This window comes from Colletes latitarsis, chromosome 12, assembly GCF_051014445.1.
Source record: "Colletes latitarsis isolate SP2378_abdomen chromosome 12, iyColLati1, whole genome shotgun sequence".
NCBI classification, from domain to species: domain Eukaryota; kingdom Metazoa; phylum Arthropoda; class Insecta; order Hymenoptera; family Colletidae; genus Colletes; species Colletes latitarsis.
The window spans coordinates 14012909-14019701 of NC_135145.1; the positions used below are offsets into that span (position 1 = coordinate 14012909).

Consider the following 6793-nt stretch of genomic DNA (forward strand, 5'->3'; position numbering starts at 1 on the left):
GTATCCTCTCTTCGTTCTCTTGGAGCCGTTACTGGGCCGATCGCGAGACTATTATCGAAAGTAAATTCGGAGTTTTTCTATGCGGTATTGTTCCTGGAACGTATTACGCCTCAGAGAAGCCTCTGGAATGTCGCGTAAACAAGGAACAACACTGTACAAGAAATGGCCCGTTTTTCTATCGATCACGCGATGGTTTAACCGACGTTTTTCGATTGTCGAATTAACGCGATATTTAAACATACCGCCCCCCTTGCACGGTCCGTGCAATAAACAATAGGAGCGGTAATTCGCGGTCTCTTTGCGATTAATAAACCGAGAGAGGAAATTTTCTTCACTTAATTAGTACAAAATTAAGTTACTTACTTCGGTGTTGGATCGCCAATCTGCTGGCCCTGCAGGATTTGCAGGGAGGCGAGGACGGCCTGGGCCACCACGTTTGGGTTGGCCGCACTCCCGTACAGCTGCGGCTGCGGTCGCGGCTGCGGCTGGGTCCTTGCCCGGGAAGCTCTAGCCTCCGCAGCTGCCCTCCGTCGCTGCTCGTTGCGGCGGCGGGTGTGTGCGCTGCCTTGGGCCCCCGTCCACTTCATCGCCGCCTTCGTAAGCGGCGGTGCTGGCGGCGCGTGTTGTGGCTCGGTGTCTTGCATGGTCGGCTTTGGGCTTCTCGATGGCCAGAAGTTGCAGCTGAGCATGCGTCCGTTTTGCGCCCACTTCATGTGGAAGCTCCCTCCTGGAGCTGGACACTAGTACCGTCTGGTTGTCCACGGCACCTCAGGCGGTATATAAAAAACCTCCGGCCCTAATCTGACCTCGTACGGTGGTAGGGATTGGGCTTCCGTGGAGGCTTCTGGAGGCTGTTCAGCAGGGGCGGTGGAGGTGGATGCCGGCGGCGTTGCGGACGGCGCCTTTTTTTCCGCCGTCTTCTTCACGGCCTCCTTCGACCTCGGAGAAAATACCTCCCCGAGCTGGAGGAGTCGCCCGAATTGGGCCTCCATGACTCGGTCCAACCCGGTTGCATGTACGACCGTTTCTGCACTATCGTCGCTTGACATTATCGCCTGGTGATTGATTAGGAACTGAAACGATTCGGCCTGCTGATCCTGCTTTTAAAGCTCAGGATCTCGCGAGTTTCACGAATCGCTCCCTTCCTTAATCTTTGACGGGATGGTAGGGTATGGTTCCCCTCTGTCCGTATTATCACCAGAGACATGCGGAATGTGGATCAACACCGTTTTTGTGTCCAACGGTCGTTCTCACTTCCTTCTGTCTTTGTCAGCGGAATTCGGGATTTCGTATGTCCCGATAGCGTCGTCGTTTGTTGTCGTTACCAACTCTTCCTCGAGCAATTTACACAGACGTGTGATGGTAAACTTGGCCGTGTATAGTTTTAACTACATGTACGTGCCTGTCTTTGCCCGGAAATTTTACCTCGATTCTTCCCATTTTCAGATTCGACCCTGGAGGACAGCGATACCACCCAGGGAATACGCCAAAAGGCCCCTATGTGGGTGTCATCCTGGCCTCCACCTTGGAGGATGGTGATTCCATCCAGGGTATACGCCAGAAGGCCCCTATGTGGGTGTAATTCCGCCTCCAGGTCGGGGGTAGAAGAGGATTTTGGATCATCCTCCACCTTTGTTTCGCACAGAGGTCGAGGGAATCTCCTTTGTTTCTCCGTGCTTCGTAAGCGCTTTAAACAGCGATTTGAGTACGGTATAATTTTTCCGGGGTTTCGCCCGCTGTAATTATCGGTTGGAAATTACCCATCCGAAGAAACAGACTTTTGGGCGTTGGTATCCTCATGTATTATTCGACGGAATCTCAATCGAATAATTTGGACGTATAGAACCGCGTCGATCAAAATTTCAATATTTCGATCGATAAGCGGTTCGCGTCGCACTGCTTGTACCGAACTCGTACTCGAACTCTAGCCAATAGCACTAGCCTCGGTACGGCTATACTGAATATTGTACAGCATTATGCCGAGCCGTGTGTTAAACATAATGCAAAGAGCAAAAAAAGTCCCTTTTTCTTGAGTCAATATAAAGTTAACACCCCTGCTGTTATGTACATAGTTATAACTATTGTAACAATTTCTGGTTATGTTGGCATCACTGTTTACTAATATGATCTTAGGAAATCACCGTGTCTTGTTTCCATGGCAAAACAACAGAAGGAGATCCTATTTGTATAATCTCGAAATGGGTAAACAAACAACTGTTGAAGAGCATCAAATAATAATCGAAATGCATATAAATAGACAGTCCTTAAGAGAAATTGCTAAAGTTGTGCAAAGAAGCCATGTGGCTGTGAAAAAGATCATTGACAAATATAATAATCTCGGATTATTAAGTAATATTAATTATAAACGGCGACCGAAAAAACTCAATGAGAGTGATGTGAGGCAAATTTGTAAAGAAGTAAAAGAAAATCCTTTTCCCAGTTCTGTAAAAATAGCATAAGAACTGAGTAATCTAAAGAAAGAAACGGTTAGTGCAAGTACAATCCGTGGAACACTGAATAGAGCAGGGTTATTTGGGAGAGTTCCGAGGAAGAAACGGTTACAATATGCTAAAGACCACCTCAAATATAATGCAACTTTCGGGAATGATGTTCTCTTCAGTGATGAGAGTAAATTCGAAATTGATCAAGACAGAAAACCACCGAAAGTATGGAGAAGTAAAAATAGTGCTTTGAAGGAACGGAACATAGTCCATACAGTCAAACATGGAGGGGGATCTGTGATGGTCTGGGGGTGTGTGGCTGCTTCCGTGGTTGGAAATCTCGTGTTCATTGAAGATACAACGAAAAAGGAGAATTACGTTGAAATATTGCGGAGAAACTTAGAGCCTTCCGTTGCGAAATTGAATTTATCAAGAACAGGGACATTTTAAAGTGACAACAATCCGAAGCATACATCACGCATGGAAAAGGAATGGCTTTTTTACAGGACACTAAAACAATTAAAACATTCTCCGCAATCCCCAGATCTTAATAGCATAGATTTTCCATGAGATTATCTGGATTGAAAAATACGAAAAAAAGAGATGACGTTGAAAGAAACTCTCAGGAATATCATTTTAGAAGAATAGAATCAAATTTTAGCAAATTATACATCTCCATTGGTCCAATCTGTGAGAAACAGATTGACCGAATATGTAGAAAACAGCGGACGTTCAACAAAATAATAATTTCACAAAAAAAAGGAAAAATTGTTATTAATAACTATAGATGTTAATTTTATATCGACTCAAGGAAAAGGGAAATTTTTTGTTCTTTGCATTATATGTTTGCTTATTGTTAAATTATTAGTAAAAAAAATGTATGTTTTTTATAAAAGATAAACTGAGCTTTCAATATCATATACCGTTTTTCTATTATCTTTCATACCTTTTAAATGATTTCAAACAGAATTTGAAAATTTCAAGTGTTAACATTATATGTATTGACGCAAACTATAGCTTTATAACACGTCGTTTACTAATGGGGCATAAGCGAATATTATTAATTTCTAGCGATGGTCCTCCCAATTTCGACTGGTCATTACGAAAGCAAGAAATAACTAAGCCCTCAATAACAACAATTCACGCCTGCGCAAGAAACCTTGGTTCTGTAAGCCATTGGCAGACCAGCCGCCAAACATACATTGTAGTATTTTAAAGACGACAGTGAGATCGCTTCTCGGCCTTATGGCTAAGATCAAAGTGTAGTCATATGACCGATATATATGTATACTCTGTACCTGATCCCCGGGGCTTCGCCCCGGGGAAACATTTATTGAAATAAAACTGCTTTTATCTGTTCTTATCAGCTTAATATCTGATACACTCCCCATCGGGGAGTCAGAATATTAATCTGATTTTTGGAAATTGACGGAGCAGTTGGAGCTTGCTCCACCTCTGTCGCGAGTCAGCCTGGCATTGCAGTGCCGCCAGGATTGGCTCAATAACTACACGAAAATCAGATTTTAAGTATTTTATTTATTTATTTATTTAATGATCTTTTAACTTTTGACTTTTGACTTTTAACTTTTAACTTTTAACTTTTAACTTTTAACTTTCTATATACACTTTGACTCTTCCTTTTGCTCTCTCTCTGTTTTTCGTTTTATTTTCTAAGTTTTAGGCATGGCCGAAGGATCCGGATGCGTCGCCCGAGGAAACGAGGTAATCGTTAAGTTCCCGTTCCCCGACCAATTTATCTGTCCCTACTGCCATCGAGGGACTACGGCGCTGCGAAGAGGAGCGGCGGTGTACCAGCGGCACGAGGATTTAGGTAAACACCTTAAACTTCACCATTCGGGTATTACGCGTAGGTTTGTATGCGGTGATTGCGGCTTCACCGACAACAGTGCTTATGCACTGAAGAAGGTGAAGCAGCATCACGCTGCAAGCCACGCGAATGGTGCACCGAATCCTCCTGCCGCTGGTGCACCATCGGCCGCCCCGGGCGACGCATCTGCATCCCCGGCCAGCGGACCCGCGGGGGGGACGGGCTCCCTCCGCGAGGGCGCGAGAAGCGAGGCCCCGCGATCCGCCGAAACGGATCGATCGACCACGCGAGGAGGCGAGCCGCCATGCGCGAGAAGATACGTGCCAGCGGTGGCGGCGTCGACCTCCCGCGGTAAGTCAAAGTCCTCCGCCCCCACAACGACGACGGCGAGGACAACGACAGGGCGGAGGACAACGGCGGCGACGGTGGCGGGAAAGAAGCCCGCCACCGCCACACTGAAGAACTTTGTTACCGTCGCCGCCAGACGCAGTGGGTCGCAGCCCGAGCCCGCAACGGCTGCACCGAGGGGGTGCAGCAGAAGGGTGACCCCGACCACCACCTTCGCGGAGGTCACCCGGGGGCCACCGGCCGCCACCACCGGGGTAACGACGACAGCCACGGCGAGGGAAACGAAGAGGACAACGCCCAAGACGCCCTCGCCGGCCGGACCGACGACAGTGGGGGGGACCACCACCACCCAGCCGCCCCCCCCCCGCCGGACAACTAACCCAGACCAACTCCGGCAATCTGTCGTCGGCCGGTAGGATTGCCCCGGTGGTCGTAACATCCACGGCGGCCACGACGACGACGACGACGACGATCACGACGACCACGACGACGACCTCGGTGGTGCGGGGGTCAATACCCGCACCGGTCGTGACACCACCGCCTACCCGGGGTCCAACTCCATCGCCGAGGGGGACAGCCGGCGGCAATTCCACCTCGCCGCCGGCACTCGCGCCCAGGACGAGGGCGCGAGCCAGGAGAGCCGCCACCGAGCCCCCCCAGCAGAGCCCGGGTACACCACGACGAGGCAGGAGGATTCGCGGCACTCCCCAGGCGGTGGTACCAGTCGCGGCCGGGAGAAGGACACCGCCGACGACATCTCCGGCGGCGCTAGGATGCCCCACCCCAAGGAGAGGAAGAAGCGCCCGGGCCGTGTCCCTCCCGCCCGGGAGGGGGACGAAAGGGGGCAATACCACCGCCCCCACATCCCCAGGGGTGGGGACGACAAGAAGAGGGAGGAGGAAGAGACTCCCGGCCATCGAGGAGTCGTCGTCAGGAGAGGAGGCAACGACAGCGGCCCCGTCGTCGTCGCCACCGAATGAAGATTGGATAGTGGCGGCCCCCAGAAGAGGAAGGAAGAGGGCTGGGCTGCAGACCCCCGTGCCGGGGGAGCAGGATGCAACAGAGGAAGGAGTAATGCCCCCCGGCAGCGCGGGAATGGTCGGTCCCTCCGTGGAGGCGGAACGGGGCCGAAATACGGACCAGGGCCCAACTAGTAATAAGGGTAACAATTATAATACTGATTTTAACAACAAGACTAAAGATTTTAGCAGTATAAAAAGGTACTGTGACAGGGCCACGAGCCCTATAAATTTTAATAGCAATTTTATTTCGGACGACCAGCAAGGGATGTTAAATCGTAATATAACCGACGCGAGCCGGGGCAGTCCGACTAATGCCCCCGGGTCAAACCGGGGCTCTGTTTGTAGAAGGACCGCGGCCCCGAGTGGTGCAACCCCTGCGGTCAGTAGAGGAAACGCCGCCGTGGACCGGAGGCAGACGGCGACGAGGGGGAGAGGGAGTGGTGTCGACCCAGGAACGTGCGCACGGAGTGACCCGACGGTGACCGGAGGTAAGCGGACGCAGCGGACGTGTGGGGGGCTCAGACATGGGCCGGAGCGGAATCCTGATGCAATCGTGGAGCGTCCAGGGAGAGGGCGCGGACCCACCCGGAGCGAGCGGACGCCAATGGCTGCCCCCCGCCGACGCGGCGGCGCCGAGGAAGCGTCCGAAAGAGCGCGAATCGTCGCGGCTGCAGAGGCGGTGGAGACAGCGGAGGGCTTAGAGGCCCTTGCCGCCCTTGTGGCGGACTTCTTTGGTTCGAGGCGTTCTGCTCGTGGAAGGGGGGGTGCCGCAAGGGCCACTGGGGGGGGAGGAGGAAGGCCGGATGCGGCGGAGAGTTTGGGGGTGCGTCCCCGAGGGGATGCCAGTTGCAACGGAGCGACCGGGGCTCCTTTCACACGGACGGAACACGTCCGGGAAGCCACGCGAATACAGCGTCTGTTCCGAACGAACCGCAAGCGGGCAGTGCAGGAGGTGCTAGCCGAGCAATCTCCGCACTGCCAAGTGCCCAAGGACATTGTCCAAGGGCACTTTAGTTCTATATATGCGGCTCGGGACCGTTCGGAACACTTCCCGGCGCTCCACCACGACCAGCCGGAGGAAGGAACCAATGAGGCACTGGAGAGGCCCTTCGGGTCGGCCGAGGTGTTCAACCGCCTCCGGAGGATGAAAAAAT

At 51.8% G+C, this 6793-nt stretch overlaps 1 pseudogene; it reads left to right on the forward strand.

Moving 5' to 3' along the window:
• Positions 1-3767: 3767 nt before the first annotated feature.
• LOC143349224 (U2 spliceosomal RNA) lies at positions 3768-3948 on the forward strand (annotated as a pseudogene).
• The last annotated feature ends 2845 nt before the right edge of the window (positions 3949-6793 follow it).